Source organism: Thunnus thynnus, chromosome 8 (assembly GCF_963924715.1).
Source record: "Thunnus thynnus chromosome 8, fThuThy2.1, whole genome shotgun sequence".
Lineage (NCBI taxonomy): Eukaryota > Metazoa > Chordata > Actinopteri > Scombriformes > Scombridae > Thunnus > Thunnus thynnus.
This window is the reverse complement of record NC_089524.1, coordinates 4,003,984-4,027,033: the sequence shown is the minus strand read 5'-3', so window position 1 is coordinate 4,027,033 and position 23,050 is coordinate 4,003,984.

Sequence of the window (23,050 nt, the reverse complement as noted above, 5' to 3'; positions counted from 1 at the left end):
TAAATGTGTATATGATTTAAAAATTATCTGTCTTGTTTGTGTGTAAATCCTGAAAGTGTTTCCTCTGGTTATCTGTACAGTATGGTGTGCCCCAGGGTACAAACCTAGGACCAGTATTACTTTATATTTAGAGAAATAATCACAGTCAGAATGTACAAATGATGCAAATGTTCACTTAAGCTGATGATGTCCTGATTTACAGGAGAGAAATGCTCTCTCCCAGCTTGTTTTTAATAAGGCACAATAGTCTCTTGGTGACTTTAAAAATCATGGCAGAACTATTGAGTGTGTTTTTCCATAGATATCTATGAACTGTATTTGATGACTTTTCATTCACTGGAGCCTTATTATTCGCTGTCCTTGTCTCCTTCTTGGCTAATGAGGAAATCCGTTCTGCTACCTTTTTTCTTTTACTTGACTATAGGGATGTAACATACTACATGAATCCATCTTTTCAGAGCCTATATGCATTGAATACTGTTGGCATTCCCTCTGGTTAGCTGTACAGTATGGTGTGCCCCAGGGTTTAAATCTAGGACCAATATTACTCTGTATTTAAAGAAATAATCAAGGTCAAAATTTACCTGATGCGAATGTTCACATGTGCTGATGATGCTGTGATTTATTATCTTGATTTGTGGAAGAGAACGGTTCTCTCCCAGCATGTTTTTAACAATGTACAATGATCTCTTGTTGACCATAAGCTGGTCTTGAATCCTCGAAGGGGGAAAGTACAGCGGACTTATTGATTACCTCTACCCAAAAATATACATATTTAAATATAAAGTAAAAACAAAGTCACACTATTAAAACTAAAAAATGGATGATTAAAAATTTGATTAAAGACTTTTTAAAATATGTCACAAATAGTCTCACCCATCACAAATGGTCCTCTGTAACCTCCTATAGGTTGAGAGACTGGCATATTCTTGTTTATAAAGCCATTCTTGAGTTTATAAATTATGTATTTACAAAAAAGGTGGTTTTACAACACCATATTTATGTAAATACATTCACCAAAGATATGTGAATTACTATGTCCCTCTTTCCTTTTATACTGTGTATGCTGTTCCCTAAACCTAAAACCTAAAAGGCTAAAAACTGAATTGCAAACAGTGGTCTCTCTGGGGGGATATAAATTATTGCTGCTCAAGTTAAGTGAAATATGTGAAGTATCTGAAGTATCTGAATACTTCCTCCACCACTGTGGTCATGTAATTCAATAGCAGTAAGCATTATTGCTTGCACCAAGCAATAATGTATTAGCCATAATCTTTTTTTGGTCATAATCTTCTCCTTGCATTGAAATGTAATTTTAATCAATTAGGAAATTATTTTTCATTACAGCAGAGAATATGAGCAAGGGCAGAAGCAAAAGTTATTTTCCTAAATCGTGTCCTTACATAGAACTCTGCTGCTCATAGGCCGCACGTAATTTAACTTTATCTTAATTAAATCAATGATATTACCTTCATTATGTCTGGTTTAATTGCATGCTAATATATCCACTGGGATTTTTTTCTGATATTGTCCTGTTTGTGTTTCTTACTCTAATTCAGTCGACCTTGAGTCTGAAATCCCTGTGTGTCCTTCATTAGTAATTAACAGCTGTGTTCCCTTCTCCGGAGATGTATAGATGTCTGTTCCCTTTGTCGGCATCCTTGCTCCCTCCTGTCTCTGCGGTGGCGCGAGTGCTGATGGTCTACAATTCTTTGAAAAGCAGGGGAAATTATCAGGACCTCTTGAACTTCAGAAATCCCCCAGTGTGAGATGAAGAAGCTGAATTTATTTTGTGAAATTACCGCCTCCAGAATATGGTTGAGCTCTCTCCGGAAAGCCGGCAGATGCCACTCAAAATGAGGTCTTCCAGAGAGACTTTCCCAAGCTTTCCCTCAACTGGGATTTGCTGTCAAATATTGATAATTTTCTCATAATACTGAAGGAATATTCTGAACATTGTTGTGAATATTAGCCTTTAGCTCTGGCTTGTATTTGAATGCAATCTGTTTTTAATTTACAATCATCTGTTATTTGATTAAAATGAACAGTGTTCATTAACGATGTATTCTGTGGTGTTTGAACAAACAAAAGCTGTTGTTTGTCTGGCATATTCACAGGGTGTGTCTGTATCTGTTTTGGTATTTCTAAATTTATGAGGACCAAATGTCTGCACAAAGACACAAAGATAAGTAAATCACTTCACAGATCCTCAATTGGTTGGTTAAGAATTGTGTTTAGCCTCTCAATTTAGATTAACTTTAGTTGTGGGTGAAGTTATGCATTAATGTCTTTTTCCCTCAAATGATATGATTTGACAGGGAGTGCTTTTTGAGAAAATGGGAAACAAAATGCTAAATTGGTGTTTCAAGTTCAATCAAGGCCATATCTAAAATGAAGACTTAAAGGAATAAGATTTCATACCAAAAACAACCCACTGTCTAAAGGTGGAGGCTGGTGATATTCTACATTTTGACTAATATCAACATATCCCATGAATACACCAAAACCAATGATGAATCGATCCAACTTACAAGATTCCTGTCTTCTGCTCTTACTCTGCATGTAGGTTCACAGCTATTCAGCAAGATAAACACACTTTCAACAGGAGTTGCCCTTGGACTTTTTTTTACTGTAAGCAATTATGAAACTGTGAAAATTGCAGATCAGAAAAAATATTAGATTCCATAAACAAGAATTAAACCAAAAGTACTGTAAAAATTGTATAGTAGCCTACAGTAACAAGAAAATGGAATTCACAAGAGTCTAATCTTACACAAACTATCAAATTGTCTCTTATGCAAGAAAGAAAGTATCAAAAGTAAAAGATACATATTAAATCCCCATAGAAAGTAACACCATAATTAACTTAGTAAACATATCATGTTCAAGAGTAGTAAGTAAAAACAGCGAAATAAACAGTTAGCCCAACAGCTAACAGTTGCTTAAAATGAATTGGCAACACATTAGCCTCAGAAAGCTAGTATGGCTAATTTGCTTGGCAGTAAACTGATCACAGAAAAGCCAAATTTAATAAAATAAAAGATGTCTTTCAATGTTTGCTTGGTCACAGAGCTAACTGACCAAATGTAGCTAACAATGTCAGTTAAATTGCAACCACTATGGAAGTGTGCCAGTAGAGCAGTGATGGAAGAAGTATTCAGATCCTTTACTTCAGTAAAAGTACCAATACAGCGATGTAAACATACTCCATTACAAGTAAAAGTCCTGCATGAAAAATCCTAAGTAAAAGTACATAGTAGTATTATCAGCAAAATGTAATTAAAGTATTACAGTAAAAGTAGTGGTGACATCATTATATTATTAATACTGAAGCATCAGAACTACTTTATACACAGTTAGCTAGTTTAGTCCAGTGGTTCCCAACTTAGGGGTTGGGTCCCTCCAAAGGCTCACCAGATAAATCTGAGGGGTCGTGAGATGATTAATGGGAGAGGAAAAAAAAAAAACAAAGTTCTGATACACAAATCTGTTTTCAGTTTTTGGACTTTTTCTCCAATCTTCGATTTTTGGAGAAATATTGGATCATTTGAACATTTATTGAAATGAAACCATGTGAGAAGTTTTGAGGGAAAAATCACTATTTGGTGGAGCTTATAACAACTCATATGTGAACTTCCCTCGTCTGTCGAGCAGTGACATTTAGCCAGCAAATGTCTAGGACTTATGGGAGATGTTTGTTAAAGGCAGCTAAAAACATTCGTATCAAATAAACAACCATATTAGATAGCTTTTCAAAAAACTGCCATCACTATCTAAAAATATGAAGCGAGGTACATGGCATACTGTTGAGAAACACTCTGTTCCAAGGCTCAATTTGTAGTCATTAGCGTAATTACAAAGGTCAATGGGATTTTGAATTAAGTTTTCTTTTCTTAGTTCTGGTTTTACTTTGGCTCTCTGTAGCTAATTCATCTGTACCATAAACCTCCATTACTGTCCAAAAATATTAAAAACACATAAATGAGCCACCCTGTGGCACTGGGTGACATGTTCCTTCATTACCATGAATATAAGCAATGTAATTATTATAAGTCAATCCCACATACAACGCCATGGTGCTGTAAATACTCACTATGGCACCAAATGCTTATTAACAAGCAGGTGGAAAAAGTCCCCATCAAATGCATTATTTACTCATGTTTGAGTAATGTTTGCTAAAACTACAGTGTCTAGTTGTTTTATAAAAATTAAACTATATATTTGTGGCCTCATTTCAAAGGTAATGTCTAAATCTAAATTGTTGTTTTTGATCATTTAATGGTATTTTTAACAACAACCAAAATATAAATATAAATATAAAAAACCTTTAAGTTTTCAAATCTCAATTAAATTGCATCCAAATATACAGTATAAATTATATTATACATAACACAAACATCTCCTTGATTAATGTCTCAAATAATAGATTTGTGTTACAATCTGTGTCACTGTGAACCCCACATTCAAATCACATTGACTATACACAATACACGTTACTAAAATAGATATAGTAGGTACAGTATAGTAAGTAAAGAATAAAGCAAATACAAAGTGATAATAATACAGTTAAAGTGGAATACCTGATAGCAATGACCCAGAAAAAAATGTGATTGATCTTTGTTTAAAATGTGACAGTGAGGACAAAGCCGCTGCCGCCAGAATACAGGACCCACAATGCACCAGTGGAGGTTCAGCACCTTTGACAGTGACCACCACACATGGCTCCCCAGGAGAAGTGGGCGGGCATGTAAACCTGTAGACCCGGACACAGCCGATGAACCACGAACAGAGCAAAGAAGGCAGTCCAAGGTGAGATACTGCACAGCCAGCATAAATGCTGCTCTCACCATTGTTGTATGTCCCCACACTCAGACCCTGACCATGTTTGTGCTGCCTGTCCATCATCCTCTATACACTGGACACTCCAAACCTCTCCTCCACGCTCCACCAATCTGATTCAAGGACTTTTTATTGGTGTTGTATAAATTCTCTTTGTTCTCCATGTTCTCTTTTTCTTACAAACATACCATTGTGTAATTTATAGTGTATAATGAGAATTTGTGTTGTGTTGCAATCTGTATTTAAAATCTCCTGTTTAAAATTTGCTGTATTGGTAGCAGGTAGTTTATACCATTCTAAGATGAAAATTCAGATAGTTAATTACCAGTCTCTCATTTGTAAATATGACAGTGGCCTTCCTGCAAAATGTTAAACAGCTGTTTGTATGATGTGCTCTTTTATACCCATTTCATTTTACTCTATAGGGGACAAGAAAAAACTCACTGAGTGATTTAGTGAATAGAAAGACAAAGTCCTGACATCACACCAGGACTTTCTGGGGAAAAAAAAACATTTTTGGGGGGGTTTACTGTCCATATTCTAAGATACAATGAGTGTCTATTGCAGTTGTTGGTATTATAGGTTGAACTCTTTGTGATTTTAGGCAAGTTAAACTTCATTTATTTTGTTTTGCTTTTTTTTTGGGGGGGGGGGTGATATTTAAACTGAGATGGGCTTGTTGGAAGTGGTGTTTCTTAAAAGCCACTAAAAACAGATATATTCAAAAAAAAAAAAAAAAAAAAGCAACAATACTAGATTGCTTTTTTTCCCAAATACCATATTATCTAGTCATATGGTGTGAACCACAAGACATACTGTCCAGTCAAATACAGTACCTTCCAAGACTGTATTTTCAAAATTATATATTTATATAATTTTATTTATATACTGTACAACTAATTGGCATCAGCAAATATGATTTGCAGGAAAAATAATGCTGCCTGGATTATGTTTTTTGTCAACATTATGAAAAAATGTTAATTAACGTACTGTATCTGCAAAGTTCCAAAATGTTGATACTGAATTTGTAAGAAAAATGTTCACTGCAGCAACGTATTTAATCTGTTTCCCACCACAGGCACTGACAGTTTGGTGAGTGCCTGTCTCCTTACAGTTACAGTTTGGAAAAGATCGTGGTCTCGGTTTAATACTGAAAAAGTCAACAAAGGCTTGAACCAGGATATACAGTACAGCGTGTTTACTTTAACATTCAAGCAAAACCACAATGTTTCCCTAAGCGCCTTTGTTGCTAGAACCTATTCACACACAGGGCACAGCATGTGGTTTCCAGGGTTTGTACTCACAGTCTCCACCCTGTCCACCTCCTTCTAAACACAGCACCTGCTATAAAAAAAACATTGCCTCCTGGAAGTTCTGGTTTCACTTGAGCTCTTTACATGAGAAAGTTTTTATTCATGTGCTGTGCTGACCTGTTACTGAATCCCTCCATCAGTCTATCTATCTACAGTATCTACAGTATCTATTGATGTTGAATATGTTAGCCCTCTCTTTTGCAGATGAGCCACAGGCCACATGTTCTGCATCCCTTTCCGCGGTCCCACCAACCAATTTGTCCTCCCTCCTCTTTGTAGATAAATTATTCCTTTGATCTCCAACTCTCTAGTCCCTCCCTGTCTTCCCTCCTCTTCTATGCTCCCAATCTTACAAAAAGCCCTTTCAAATGCAATGTCTTATGTCCAAGTCAAACACACCCTTGAAAGTGAGACCCAGATCTAACCTGGACTGACCTACCCGGGCATATTTGTTCATCTTCAACACCTGCAACACCAAGAACATCTGAAGAACATGCTGAAGTCAAAAGTGCTCCCATTTGTAGCCAGGCTTTCCTGAATTTTGAGTTGGACTCAATCGTTCATCAAATCAAATCTTAAACCTGCATTAATTGATTTTTTGGCCACTTGGGACAGTGCAACAAACTCTAAACACGATACTGGTGTATTGATGTCAGCGTACTTGAAGGCTTAGCAAATTTAGGAAATATACTTTCTAGTTCATGAAAATCTATACTCTTGCTATTAGTAACATATTGTTGAAAAGAATGAAATTCAATTATCTTGTTTTTCTTCAGTGAACATGATTTTTTGGAGGGAGAGCACCATGATTTCATGGGATGGTGTATAAATAGCATGCCACTTTAAGGACAGTTTGCGTGCCATGTCTATGCATTTTGAGCTTTTCACGTGTAATTTAACGCCACATTTTAAATTTTTGCGTATCATTTGATAATGTTGTTTAGGTTTAGGCACAAAAAACACTTTGTTAGGCTTAGGGAAAGATAATGATTTGGGTTAAAATGATCGATAAAATGCGGTAAAAATGCCCCGACATGACAGTAAAAATGTCCGGTTTAACAGCAGTAAAACACCCAACATGATGGTAAAAATGTCCGGTTAAAATGTCATGACAGTTAGTGGTCTCAAACAGTGCTCTCCTGCCACATCAGCAACTTTTTGCTAACCAACTATCTAGCAATGCACTCAACCCATCTCCTCCTAATAAACCAAAATCACTTTATAAAAGAAAATGAAGTCACATTATAATGACATCATCTGAAATGCGTCACTTCCCCTGTCGCTCACATGTAACTATAGGTCACGTAACCATAGGCAACTGAATTTACAACCTAAATAGCATGAAAAATGTTAAATAACATACTGTATCTGCAAAGTTGCAAAATGTTGATACTGAATTTGTAACAAAAATGTTGACTGATAACGTATTTAATCTGTTTCCCACCACAGGCACTCACAGCCCAAGTTACAGTTTGGAAAAGATTGTGGTTTTGGTTTAATACTGAAAAAGTCAACAAAGACTTGAACCAGTATATACAGTACAGTGTGTTTACTTTAACATTCAAGCAAAATCACAATCCTTCCCTAAGCGCCTTTGTTGCTAGAACCTAATCACCCGCAGGGTACAGCATGTGGTTTCCAGGGTTTGTACTCCCACTCTCTACACTGTCCACCTCCTTATAAACACAGGCCCCCCTAAAAAAAAAAAACATTGCGTGAACATAATCCAGTCAGCAAATTAGTAGTGTATAAACATAATTTCTAGGAGAATGTGATTTTTTAAATTCTGATGCAAATCCTGGAAGTTCTGGTTTCACTTGAGCTCTTTATATGAGAAAGTTTTTATTCATGTGCTGTGCTGACCTGTTACTGAATCCCTCCATCGGTCTATCTATCTACAGTATCAACAGTATCTAGTAATCATTGATGTTGAATATGTTAGCCCTCTCTTTTGCAGATGAGCCACAGGCCACATGTTCTGCATCCCTAAATGGCGTGAAATGACACGCGACAAGCAAAAAATGCATAGTAGTAACACGCAAAATGACTTAAGAAATTGACGTGTTATTCATATGCTATTTAGTGAGACCAGGCTGGGGAGAAAAGCTCCAAAGGAACACTGGACTGGAGCAAATTTGAGGTGTCATGTAGCTGTGAAAGACTGTAAAGCCATGTTTTATTGTCTGCAAGAGGAAAACAATGGTATCAGTAACACACAAATCCACTTGTTTACTGGTTGAAACTTCAGCCTGGAGAACACACAGTAAATGTGTCAAATGTGTGAAAATCTGCCCACTCTTTCCTCCAGCACAGGGTCGTGTTCAGAGTCACACACACACACACACACGCACACCTCTCAGTTAGGAGAGATTGTCTGGATCTTGCTTATTTCATGGATTAGTTACAGGAGGGGCTTTTAAAATTGTATCTGAGTGAACATTTTCGGAGGGAACCTCTGTGTAACCTTGCCGCATCCACACTGTTTTAGGCTCATCTTCTTTGTAATGAAGGCAGACACAAAAGAATATCCTTGCTCCTGCCCTGTATGCTGTGAATACTGCACTTCTTTTCTTTGTTCATCACACAGTCTTTTTGCTGTGTTATTCTGAGGGAATATTTCAGCAAAGTATCTAATTTTTTATCGTGAAAATTCTGAAAAGAACAGAAAATGTCATGTGTGGAACACAGAGGGGAATAGATTAGTAGCCAGGTTTATTCAAAGGAATTAATTTATCAAACAAGATAAATATGAAAACCAGCAAATGCCATAAAATAAAAAAGTCTATAAGTACATGACAGAAAATCTAAAATATTGCTGAAAAATGCATGATAACTAACTACAGACTTTATCTGAAGAAGTCCAACCTTGATCAAAAATGAAATTCGCCTGAGTGATCAGGTTTGAATCCCCTGTTGGTACTGGAATTTTCTCCCAAGTCACATACAGAAAGTCTGCCTTTCTCCACAAGGGGAAAAATACTGACTGGCCCCATCTGTGACTTTAGCATTCCATACGTTACTCCATGATTCGGTCTCATAGCGTATGCAAGATAAATCAAAAGCATATTTTTATAACTTATCCAGCGACAGGTTGCATCTTCAGAGGTATTTTGTGATCTCAAAGATGTCTACTCTCTGCCCAGAATGATAAAATGTTTTCCTGGGGAGAAACCAACTGTTATATCTGATATTTACACAGACTGTGCGACTACGCTCTGCTCTTTTTCTTCGCTGGATATATGTTAAGTCCGCTGTGCTAGCTGTGGCAGAACATTTTATCATTACAGGCAGACAGGAGACCTCTGTGGGATCAAGAAGATCTTTGAAGATGTAACCCATTGTTAAATAACAGGTAAAACAAAACAGTTTTTTATTTTTACAAACGGAAAATATTATGGCCAAATCACAGAGTAACATATGGACTGCTAAGGTCAAAAACTGCTATTGTTTAACTTAAGAATTATAATGCCTTAATCTGGATGAATTTGGAGTGAAGATCTGTGAAGAAAAACCTAAAATAGAAATAAAAAAACAAGAACATTTTTTTAATATTGCATTCATTATATCAGTGTGAACCACAGTTTAACATCCTCTGATGCATCAGTAAGTTTAACATCACCTAATAGTGGAATGTACTCTCTCATTCTCTCTCTGTGTCCCATCACCATAATCACCTCCCACCTCTCCTCGAAGGGTATTTTCAACCCTGCATTGTTTAATCCAGTTGAATCGAAGTCTAGTTTGTTGGTACAATTAATTTGGGCAGATCTGAACAAAGTAATTGTATTGAGGTGTGGACCAAAACAAAATAATTATGAAGTTCATTTGTGGTGGGGACATGATCCAACTCCAATCCAACCTAACGACAAGGTGTACTCTGCAAGTTTGAGCTGAATGGCTCCCATAGCCAAAGGTGTGCTTTGCATACAGGGATGCAGATTAGCAAAATCAGCAGTTGCTAGCAGCAGACTGAATCAAGATCTGATCAGGGATGTATTGGATCTGACCTGAACTAGCGCAACAAAATAGGATCTTCTTCCTGTGTTTACCTTCTTGCTCCCGCAGACACAACTAACCAATGAGAGGACAGAATGTTCTCACATGACTTTCTGTGTGAAAAGAAACTGAAAAAATGGGAAAAGGCGGTAAGTTTACCAATTCATCCACTGATTTGGACCAGACCAAACAATCTATTGGTTTGAAAATGCACTAAATTGTGGACTGCTTTGCTATAACAAGGTGACCTTAAAAGCCCCATGAAATGAAAAATACATTTTCTCAGTTTTAATCCTGTGTCCCTGTGTTAATTGTTCATACACCACTTTTTATATGCCAAATATATGTCAAAATCAGTATCAGAGTATTTTTTAACATCAAAATCCCTGTCTTTTCTCTTCCTGTAAAACAGTTGCAATGTGACTTTGGGCGAGTAGCTAGCCACACCGGTCATATAAAACCGCACTTCACCATTTGTGGGTCATAGTAGCTAACAGAGCAATATGGAGAGAGATAGGAAGGGATGTGTGCTTGTCAGTGGGAAAAAACTTTGTTTTCATTTCTAAAACAATCTGGCTGAGGTCTAATTCATTCATGTCTCCCTCGTCCTTCTCCTGATCTAACAACAGGTTTGAGTGTGTATGGAGCCAACAGTTTACCTTGCAAGGCAGCTGGATTCGCGACATCACCACATCACAAGATCATGCAAGAATCCATCTTGTCAGGTTTCAAGTTATGCACTTGTGTCCGAACCACTGGTGATTCGGACCAATCAGCGTCCTATGAGGATTCTCGCATGATCTTGCAAATCAAGCTGCCTCAAAAGGTAAGACGGTGATAGACACATGGTTTATCCAATCACCTATCAAGTATTTTTTGAAAGTGCCTACCCTTTTCAAAATAGTTTCCAAGGATCCAAGGACGACTTCTCAGATGGTTCTGTGTAACAAACCAGGTTAGCTTTAAGCATCAAAGCTCATGTAAAACCATTCTGTCATTGCTTCTGTCATAGTGCAGCTCTGCATCAAATTCAAGCTCTACAATATGAAAATTTTGTTTGTACTCCTCAGACATTTTTGTGAATAAAATCAGAAAGGGTACCCTTGTATAGCAATTTTGGGCTCTTGATTACGCCAATGATCACATCTCACAAACATGCCACTGCTCATGAACAGGTGGCATTCATCAAATTGAAACAAGCAATTTAAGAAAAGTTCATATAGTAAAAAGGGTTTGCTTCATCTGGAACACTTGTATGAGCAAACCAGACAGAAAAAAAGAAAAAGAGAGGTTTAGGATAAGAATATAAAAATATTCTTCTATGATGCCCAACATCTGCTTACTCAGTGAGTACTGTTAGGATGCCATTAATCAACACATTTTATTCCCTCCTGTTACTCTACAACCAAAAGCATTCAAATGATCATATTCACATTCCTCAAATTGACCGCATGGCTAAATAAAACATTTTTTCAAGTGTAATGATGTAACATACCAAAGGTAGCTTTTCCTCACCCCATTTATATTTTGGTACCCTAGTCTTTAATGTACATCAAAAGGATTCTTTGTTGACAGAGTTCTGGTAACATTAAAAATAGATATCTATTACCTTTAATGAACAAGTACAAGCCTCAGGGCATTCTGTTAAAAGTCTCACTTCAAAGTTTGTAGGCCCTGTTATGAAAGAGAACCTCCAAAACTCCTCCTGTCCTTCAGGACTTCTCATCAATTCACTTTTTATAACCCAATCACACATGCCAAAGTGGAATACATCAAGGGGAATTAGATTATGGTGCCTGATGCTGTTTGTTAATGAGCTATCACTTCATGAGAAATCAACTTGAAGCTTTATTTATTGTTAACTCCTTGCCCTAGAGTGCTAATTAAGAAGCTTCTGGGACCTTTTGAATGCCAGTAATTAACAGTCATGATGAGGTGGGTTTTGGACAAAGTTTAGAAGAGTAAACATGTAAACATAAAATTTCAAGGTGACAGCCTTAGTAGCAATATTTTCATATTAAAATACACCCATAAAATAAAATAATTAGCAAGGCAATTACAAACAGTAAACACCACAACGTAGAGAAGCCTTTCATGAAAAAACAAGTGTGCACATTGCAGCTGACTGTGACTGCTGACATGATTTTTTTTTTTACAGTTATATAACTAATTAACCTTTTTATGATCTATTTAATGATTATAAGTAATTGTTTCACTTGTTTCACTTTCATGAAATCAAAACCCAATTTTGATAAAATTTATAATCTGCATTTTTTGCTGCAGTAGGAATTCAATGTATTTACATTCAGTAATTAATTGGTAGTGGGGAGTGTCCACCATATGCACATAATCCAGTGCAATTTTATCTAATTCATAACAGCCTCACTGTTTCTGTTTGCTCTCTTTACAGTATAATAGACCTTTATTACTGCTAGTATAAACTGAGCATCCTACTACTGCTGCTTCACATATAGACTGCATTCAGACCGAAACAGCCCTGCGTTAAAACAATGCAAGGAGCTGCATCGGTGGGAGCGTGTTCTTTTAGGTAGCAGTGAGACAATGAAATACAATCCAGCAATTCTAGTTGGACCTACAGATGAATGTGTTTAAAGGCTTATCTGATGCCAGAACACTGCACAGCAGTTTATATTACTCACTACCAGGATTTTACAACTCTGGAAAGTTATCACAGAGGCAACTATTTTATCTTTTGTCACGTTGATCTCAAGCTAAGCAGCAGAAACACATTGTTCACATTACAAAGTAATCCATCTGGAATGTGTGCTTGCATGTATGTGATTGGTTAAGTGCCTTACTGGATGACGTCAGGTTGCATTGTTGCAAAAGTTGAGCCCGGTTCAACTTTTTTGCCAGACAACCTTACATTGTTTTGCTGAGCTTGCTGTGTTGGCAGAGCCACGTCGGTCTGAACACCGCCTTAAAGCAACTGGTGAAACGCGGGTGTTGTGAAGTAGTGTATTAGAGCTAACTGCACACACTGCTAGCTAACATTCTCACAGAGACAATGCTAACATACTGATGTTTAGCAGGTGTAATATTTAACATGTTCACCATCTTAGTTTAGCATGTTAGCAAGTTAACATTAGCACTATAAACCCAAAGTACAGCTGAGGCTGATGGGAATGTCATTAGTTTTGGAGGTAGCCTATTTGGTCATAAACACAAGTGTTAGACAAATTAAAATTTTGACCTGATGATGGCGCTGGATAAAAGGTCTGGTGATCAAAGTAATTACAATTCCTCCTTTGGGGACAGTGGATGTCTGTACCAAATTTCTCAGCAATATCTCAAATTGTTGTTGAGATATTTAATATATTTTAACCTCTTGGTGGTGCTACAGAAAAAGTCAGAGAAGCATGAATGTATGTACACAATTTTGTGCCAATCCATTCAGTACAAGTTGGGATATTTCACTGAGTAAGTGTAAACTTTGATCTGCTGGTAGTGTTAGAGGAAAAGTCAGCAGATCACCAAAAGTCAGTAAGATCCATAATCTGGGGACCATTAATGTCTGTAGCAAATTTCATGGAACTCCATCCAATAGTTGTTAAGATATTTCAGTCTGGATCAAAGTCTTGGACCGAAAACCAAAAGTGCCATCGGGCAAGAAAAAAGGCCCCTCTGCTTTGATTACTATCCTGCTATCCTGAGCACTATCCTCAGAGCATTACTGTGCATGATTTTACTAATAAGACAAAACCTGATTGATGGCTTATATCAAAAAATCCACTGTAAAATAGGGACATTTGAGTGTCACTCCATTCCCTTCATGTTTACTGAACCCTATTGGTCTCACTCTGTTTCTAAGCTTTGTCCACATCCTGCACCAAATGATTATGGGAGCTTGTGAAAATCTGCTTAGACTCTGGGCTCTGCAGGACTAGCAAATGGATGAGATGCTTAAAAGCCAGACAGTTTTTTTTTTTAATTATTTAAATCTGCCTCAGCTTTTAGAAATGACAGAGAATAACACCTGTGAACAGCCACACATTCAAATAAATCCCCTATTCAAAAATGCTGTGGCTCACTACAATATGGTTTTGAGTTCTGGCAAATGTGGGTACTCCACTAGTGAAAGCAGCTGACCCTTTCCACTCTCCACTTTTTTGTGCTACAGTCTCAGGCTGCCGTATCCATGCCAGTGCTTTATCGCTTAGACTTTCTCCAGAGCCCTTTCTTTTTTCTCTGGCAGCCCTCTGATGGAGCATGAGCCCACTCTTCAATTCACTGTGAAAACAACAGGAAACGATTTTTTCTAAATAGACTCCTACTTACCTGAGATGACACCGGCTGATGATTTAGCTGCCAGCCTGTCTTGGCTGCTTGTTCCTCAGCAGTCAGGCTTCCTGTTTAGCTGAACACCAGTCTAGGATTTTAACAAGCTAACATTTTGCAGATGGACAAGGCCAAAGAGCAGTCTTGCCATGCATTGCCGCTTTTTGTCCAAAATAGTCTCAGGAATTTAAACAAGAACTAAAAAGGCCATTTTGCACATTATTGTTTATGTTTCCTTTGCATTTGAAACATTCCATTGGCAGAACCAATAACAAGACATTTTCAAACCTATAGTTTGTTTGCTCTGGTCTAAATCAGTTGGTAAAAATGTTGGATTTCCCCTTAGTTTGGTTTCTTTTCACATAGCGAAAAATCCAAGTGAACCAAAATGCATCATTACAAACCATGCAAGAACATTCACTTGGTCAAATGTATTAGGGCGGGAGCAAGAACACAGGTCCTGAAGAAGGTCCTATCGGCGAAATATCGAAAACGCATCGTACCCCATTACGCTAGTTTAGGTTGGACATCAATTCCCTCTCCTACAAGCTGCTAGCAGGTGTTGATTTTGCTCATCTGCATCCCAATATGCAAAGCGTACCTGGCTACGGGATCTGTTTAGCTCAAACTTGCAGAGTATGCCTAGTAGTTGGATTAAGGTCGGCTCACGTTCCCACCATAAACTCAACCTCTCCAAAGGTCATTTGCAAGTGGACCAAGACCACATCCTCAAAGGGTCTCACTACGGTTGCCCTAACGAATTGCACCAAAGGGGAAAACAAACCAGAGTCCAATTCAACAAAACTAAACACTGCAGGTTTGAAAATGTCCTAAGAGTCAACAGCCATGCTAGCATCACTGTGATGTTGTTCTTAGGTAGAGAGGTACTTTGAGCTAATGTGCTTATAATGACCATTCCAACAAGCTGATATTTAGCAGGTATAACATTTCCTATGTTAACCGTCTTATTTCAGAGTGTTAGGAGGCTAACATTTGCTAATTAGCAGCAAGAAACACATAAAGCTGAGGCTGATGGGAATTTCATGACTTACAGGGAATCACCAAATTTATTACTAACTCATCCTGAGGGAGGCATGAATGTCTGTACCAAATTTCACGGCGATTGATCCAATAGCTGTTGTGACATCTTACTCAAAATCACAAATGCCATGTCAATGTTTGAACTGATATTGGAAATGAGACATAGAGCAGGAGAAAAGGACAACAATCACATCACTGTTTTTTCTGGTTATTCATCTGATTTCGAGCATAATTTTACTAAAAACACAACTTTGTATATGTATTTGTCCTTTGTATATGGTAAATGGTAAATGGACTGCATTTACATAGCACTTTTCTAGTCTCATCGACCACTCAAAGCGCTTTACAATACATGCCAACATTCACTCATTCACACACACATTCATACACTGATGGCAGGCTACCATGCAAGGTGCCAACCTGCTCATCAGGAGTGTTACAGCACTTTCTGTCCAAAGCACTCCACAGTGTTTTTATGCTCACCCTTTCACACACTCGCACACCCATGGCACAGCTATCAGAAGCAATTTGGGGTTCAGTATCTTGCTAAAGGACACTTCGATGTGCAGACTGGAGGAGCCCGGGATTGAACCACCGACCTTCTGATGGGTGGATGACCCACTCTATCTTCTGAGCCACAACCGCCCCCTAATAACATCTATAATGTTGGAGGAAATTCCCATTACTAGACCCTGGTCCCCACAGTTGAAACACAGGTAAGGTTCCTGAGTTTCTAAAAAAGGTTTCTGGATTCCTGGAAATGTTACTGCAGTGGAGAGGGGCTTTATATGTGTGTAGGATGACTAGCTGAGTGGCTGTTTTCACTCTGAGTGGCACCAAAGGTTGCAATCCAGCTCTGCCTGATTAGAATTCATGTCACACGTCGCAGGGATGCGTAATCGTTCTGCCGTGGACTCAACAGGTCAGGGTCTGACTCAAGGGTTCTTTCATGGTCGCTAACCTCAGCAGGGACATTGCATTTCAGCAGAATGAGGATCAGTTGGAGGCACTTTACAGAGGTGGCCGCAGCATTGGGCTGGTGATGATCTTTGCTTTGTCTCAGCAGCTTCTTGTGTGGAATTCATATCAATTAAGAGCAGTGACTCTCTGGTGCTGAACTGGCTGTGTATTAGAATTTGTTTATTTTACTACAGTTGAATAAATATTGATTTAATAATTCCATATCTTGCCACATAATTAACAACTATTCCAACTTTCTGTTCAGTATCAAAAATAACTCAGTTGACTGTTGGAACTGTAACAGTTAATGAAGCATGACTTTTCAGGGAGCAGATATGCCACAATGTTAACAAATACAAGCTTACACTGACCGTTTGCATAATGCAAAATGTGAAGGACTGAGGTGCCAAAATATAAAGAAAGTATAAGTGGAGTGGCAAAATTCATGAAAATTGTTTTGTTTTTTTTTTTTTTTCTTTTTTACAATATCAATAATTTTTTTGACAGAACTATACTGAACATGGTTCATATATCACTCACATGTCAAATAATGTTTGTGATTTGTTATATATTTTTGTTTTGTCAAAAGAAAACTCAAAAAAAGGAGATTTTGGCAGTAATGTTTTCAGTTTTAATAAGTGACGTCTGCTGCCAAAATGTATAACAAATCACTGAAAATTATGTGACACGTTGCATCAGTTGCTTGCTTGGTTGACTCAATGAGTTATTTTAACAGTTGTGTCTAATTTCAGAAGAATATTTTTAGGGTTTTGTCTCCCATAATGAAATCATCGTGGATTATTTTCTGATTTACTTCTACATTAGCTGTCACACACAATGTCTCAGGTTTGGTTAGGTTTTGACGAGAGTGAAGTGATTAATGCTGTGTTTGTATTTTAAAAATTACAAGTAATTACAGATGAAGAAAATGGATAAATATTTGTTCCTGATTGGCTCAGACAGGACTGCAGCATTGATGGGGTGACGGTGTGTTTTCTGTTGCCGGGCTGTCACAGAGTCTTCAGTGCCCTTGAGGGTCTGGTAACCTGTGTTTATGTGTATTTTAGCAAACACAGTCAATGAATGTGGGCGTCTGTGTCAATGCACCTTTTGTATATGTGAATGCTTTGATAAGCTTTGAGACACACTGGGGAGCCTCTCTTCCCTCTGTCCCTCACTCTGGCAGTAAAAGCTGATTAGAGGCTCAGCTCGTCTCGCCACGTTGGAACGTTTTTCCTGATAGAGGAAACGTGCCTCATCTGAGCTGTCAGAATGCCATCGAGTGACGCGCAGCCATTTCCTGGGGGAGACACAAGTGCAGTAACATTACACAATGTGCCTGCTGAGGCTGTATGTGTTTTCGAATGTGTTCCTGTTTTTGTCACAAAGATAGAAAAATGAGGAAGTCTCAGGTGATTCAAGTCTTCAGTTGTTTGAAACAAGCGTAAAGAGTAAAGAAGGGATTTACAGTATGGTTTTGCATGTTGTGTCTAGTTGTAGATGCTTCCAATGGAGGAACTGATTGGTGTATGTAGTTCAGTGTGGGATTTTTTGTGATAGCGCAATCACTGTAAGCAAAACGTTTCTATATTCTGCCCTCAGTAAATTATCACTAAAAAATCTGCAATCAGTCCACAAGGCAGCTGCTCTGCTTTTAACTGGAACCATCAGAAGAGAACACATTACCCCAATTTCAGCACTCCTTCATTGGCTGTTCAAAAAATACAGTTCAAAATTCTATTAATCATTTACAAGGTGTTTAATAGATTAGCTCCAAGCAATATTTCTGACCTGCTAAGCCCATCTCGCAGTTCCTGAGTCAAGGATGACTATGCATTTGCTGTCATGGCACCTAAACTGTAGGATAAATTGCAGTTTACAATCTGCACACATACCTCTGTTTTTTCGTATAAATGTCAGCTGAAAACACACATTTTAAAACTAGATTTTAGCTGACCTGTATGATTTTATGTCTAATGGACCATTTTATTTATTATTTCTATGTCATGTGTATTATGTTTATTGCATCACGTGTTCTTAATTAAAGCATTTGTAATTGTTAAGAAAAAGTGCTATAAAAATAATGGTATTATTAAAAGGTTTGCAGGGGAAATTGTTGTGCTCCAGTCATGCCGAGGACCTCAGCCTGTCTTATCTATAGTAATACCAACATATTTGTGCGCGTGTGTGTTTGCAAGAGTCAGAATGTGCTCTTCCATGTGTGAAAGTTTGACTTCCCACCTGGGATGTCATGCATCACAACTTCACAAAACTTCCATAAGTTAACAGCATTAAAGTCTCTGTGGAGTTTGTTCTGTTCCACCAAACACTGGAAGTCTTTACTTAAGATTTTGTCTTTCCTACTGAGGCATACTTTCTTTTTAACAAAATAACTTATTGTTTCTTAAGAGAGAATAGTTTCCATTTTTATCTTTCTAACATTTGCAACTGTAAGAAATGTAATTGTTTACTGCTCTACCCTTATATACTGTAGTGTTATTTTGTTTGTTTGTTTGGTTGGTTATGGTTATCATTTATCTATTAAATATTTTTTTTTAAATGTTCAGCCAATTGGCGAAAGTGACTTTATACAAATAAAGGCAAGATTTGACTATAAGCTCTGTAGTATTTGCAGAAGAAAAGCTAAAGAAAAAGTGATGTAGTGGTGGGCCATTAAATTACAACTAACAAAAGGGAAGTGCTGCTTGGCACAAAGTCACAATAATTGTTGGAGAAAGTGGTTGGTTGCTTATTGAAATGTTTTGCTACTTGCAAGTTTGTGATTGCTGACAGTGAGAGGTGGCAGAGGCAGTGCCTAGCAATTTCTTCAGTTCAATGGGTCTTTACTATAAATCATACTAAAGTTGTATCTTCTATTCATGGACGAAGTTTAGTTTTTGTGTCATGTTTCTGCATGTGTGTGCTTTTGTATATCTGCCCCTTAATCCTATAACTACGCAGTCAATAAGTGATAGGATAATGACACTTTTCTGCTGTGTTGAAATCTTTTGGTTCTTTTGCAATAAAACAATAATTATGGGGTTGAAGTACTACCTTTCATTCAAGGATGTTTACATCCAAATCAAATAAACAGTATAAGAGTTGAAGCCCTTTTTATGCAATGTCCCCCAATTTTGTTAAGCCAAACATTGAGCTGGACAAAATACATGTCACTGTCATAATATTTACAGATTTCATTTTACATGTTTTAAACCAATCAAATAGAATTCAAGCACCCTTGCAATTTTAAACATCATCAGCTTTGATGTTCAATGCATTCAAGCAGTTATTGTTGAACCCGGTTTCTCACAACCACCTTCAAGAATGCCTCAGTCCATACCACAATATGCCAAGTCTGCATGTCTTGCATTCAGGTCTATTGAGGCTGAAATTGGTCTTCCTTGATCTGTTTGAGTTTTGTTTTAATTGGGAATTCTCAAGACTTTTATCTGCAAACACACGAAACAAATGAAACCTGAACAAATGAAGTGACATTAATTGAGTGTACAGAATCCCCTCCAGTTCAGAGAAAACTTCCCTCATGACATTCATAATTTCCTGTTAAAGCCTCAAAGAAAATTTATTTTAAGAACCTTAACCTTATGGTGTAAGTCATGACACCCGAGGGGCACTTGTCAATGAGGTCAAATCACATTCAAGTCACAATTACATCTCAGGTCTCCCTGAGCCAAAGAGGATTGGTCTGGGCTTTAAAAATCCTCCATCATTTATTTCCAGCACTTATAGGCGTCTGATATAAATATCAGATTAACTAAAATGTTAAATCCTTTGAGAGTATTAGCAGATCTTCTCGGTACACCACAAGAGGGCAACTAAGACCAGGATTGTAGAGATAAACCAATGATTGCTCAGCTTACGTTCAGCCCGTGACCCTGTGATCACCAATCCCAAGAGATCTGAGGCACTCTGATGCACGTTAAAAGTCCTTTATTAAAGCGTGAGGAACCACTGCATTTGGACTCAGGAGACTCTTTGTCAGGGCAACTAAAAGACATTGGTCCCTCATGCTTTAATAAAGGACTTTTAACTCACATCAGAGTGCCTCTGAGCTCTTGGGACTGCTGTCCACAGGGTTGTGAACTTAATGTAAGCTGAGCAATCATTGTGTTATGTCTCACTGTCATATCCTGAGCACCTGATTGGATGAAGATTACCCACCCCTTTTTAAGACCCACTTTTGCACTCTGCTTTGTTTTTAGCCAGACTGGCAGCACGGCTCAAGGGATCGCAACGTCGGTTGGTTGATCGATTGCCCACTTTGATCTAGACTGAAATATCCCAACAACTATCAGATAGATTGCCATGAAATTTACTACAGACATCCTTGTTCCCCAGACAATGAATCCTTCTGACTTTAATGATCCCCTGACTTTTTCACAAGCACCACCACAAACTTCACATTTGTGGTTTTGAGTGAAATGTCTCAAGAATTATTGGATGGATTGCCTGAATCCATCATCAGGTGAAAATCGTAATTTGTCCAATACTTAGGTTTATGATTAAATACTTGCAAAACTAATGACATTCCCATCAGCCTATGTTGTGTTATTGGCAAATGTTGCATGCTGACACACTAAACTAACATGAACACAGTAAACCTGGGGACCTGTTTAACACGTGGATGTATGGATGTATTATGGATACTGGGCTCCAGAATGGGTTCCATTCATATGAATTAAAATAGTTCACAGAGCACATAAGTCAAACACCTTTAGCATTTTGCATTGTGTGGAACATCGCACATACACATTTCGCTGGCCCACATATTCCCACTCAGTCTGTAGACTTTACATCAAGATGATGTCACACAACAAACAAGAAGTGGCTTTTCTAGGCTCTGGGTGAATTTTGCAGATTTAAAACCTACAGGGATTAAAAATGCATAATATAGAGAGCAACAGTTAATCTTGTTTGCCATTCAAGGTGTCTGTTGGCAGTTTTGCAAACTTTTATAATGTTAGCCTATGTGGACAATGCTTTTTGGGCCACAAGGAATTTTTTTTTTTTTTTTTTTTTTTTGCAGTACTGCAGTCGGCTACTGGGACAAATTGGCATCAAGACTGAGGCACTGTGCCATATCCAGCTCCACTAGTACATCCATGGATTAACATCAGCATGTTTGCATGATAGCATGCTGATGTTAGCATTTGGCTCAAAGCACCGCTTTGCCTAAATACAGCCTCACAGCCACTAGAGTGGTTAGTGGCAGTCTTGTTTTTCTTTTTAAGAGTAGGACTGATGGTCCTCTTGTAGCAGTTGTTGCCTAATTAGAGCATTAATGGTTATTGTTTTATCCTTTATTCAATTTGTTTAAATGAGCAAATATAAAATTAAGCAGTATTTTTTTTAACATTAGGCCATAAAGAGAACAGTTGCAGTCCTTTTCAGTATACACACAACACCCATTGGAGTCCCACATTACTTAGAGTGCTTAAATTTTCTAAGCATTTACAAACAACACCTGCTCTAAATGCCGGCAATACATTTCAACCTGGCTCCCCCAGCCTGTGAGCTGTGTGGTCTGCACGGCTCATTGGCTTTATGATGATTACATTTTCTGAGATAACCTTTTCTTGCTTTCCACAGATGTCAGTAATTTGGGGGGCAGTTTTGTCACAACTGCTCATTTCTGGTATTAGTCAGGGCCCTTTGGTATCCAGCATCATCAGGAATCAGTGATGGGTATGTGTGAATGAAGTCAGCTCTCATCAAATTTGATGCTGATCTCTGTTTAAAGGTTAGACAACAGCAAAATATAATGTATATTAATTATCTGGAGGTCCTCCTGATTGTGTCTGGGTGCACATACATACAGTATATTCCATGTTACATTTGAATTTATTTCCTTTTTATGTTAAACACTTTTTGTTTCCTCTAATATCTTTTTTGCTTTGTGATTCTCTCTCCCACTGTATTTTCCCTTTGTCCTAAAAATGGTATAAGTTGCTTCCTAATCACCTATCCTCTCATGCATATTTTATGCAATGTTCTCATTCACATTTGAAAAGAGGCTAATTTGCAGCATAAATATTTGATATGGACCTTTTATATTCCCACCTCCCACATTTCAATTAACTGTAAAATGTATCTTTGGGCTCACAATTTACAGCTTAGCTAGCCACCATGGAAACTATTCCCTTCATTACCTTTATGTTTGTTATGCTTCCATAAAAGTAGGCAACACAAAGCATCAGTAAGATTGCATTTCCGATTGATTAACCTTTGAAAGCCTATTTGAGCCATCCCTGTTGACGGCGTTAAGCACACTTCACAGACCATGAGCAGACTTTGAATGTCTGATGATGCTTAGACAAGTGGTCACAGCTTTATATGTTGTGAGGTGCCTTCACATCTTATGGTGCTACCTGTGTCAGTTTCACTGTAAGACCAAAGGCGCAGGAGGCCACAGCACCTCATCAATCAAACTGGGAGTAATCAGACACATATCGCTGCAAATCGCCCAGGAGGATGGGAATCAATGTAAAGCAAAATTAACCCAGGGACAGAATTGACAAAGATGAAACAACTGGTACACGATTGGATATGAATTCCAATTATGATAAATGTCATGGCTCAAGGCA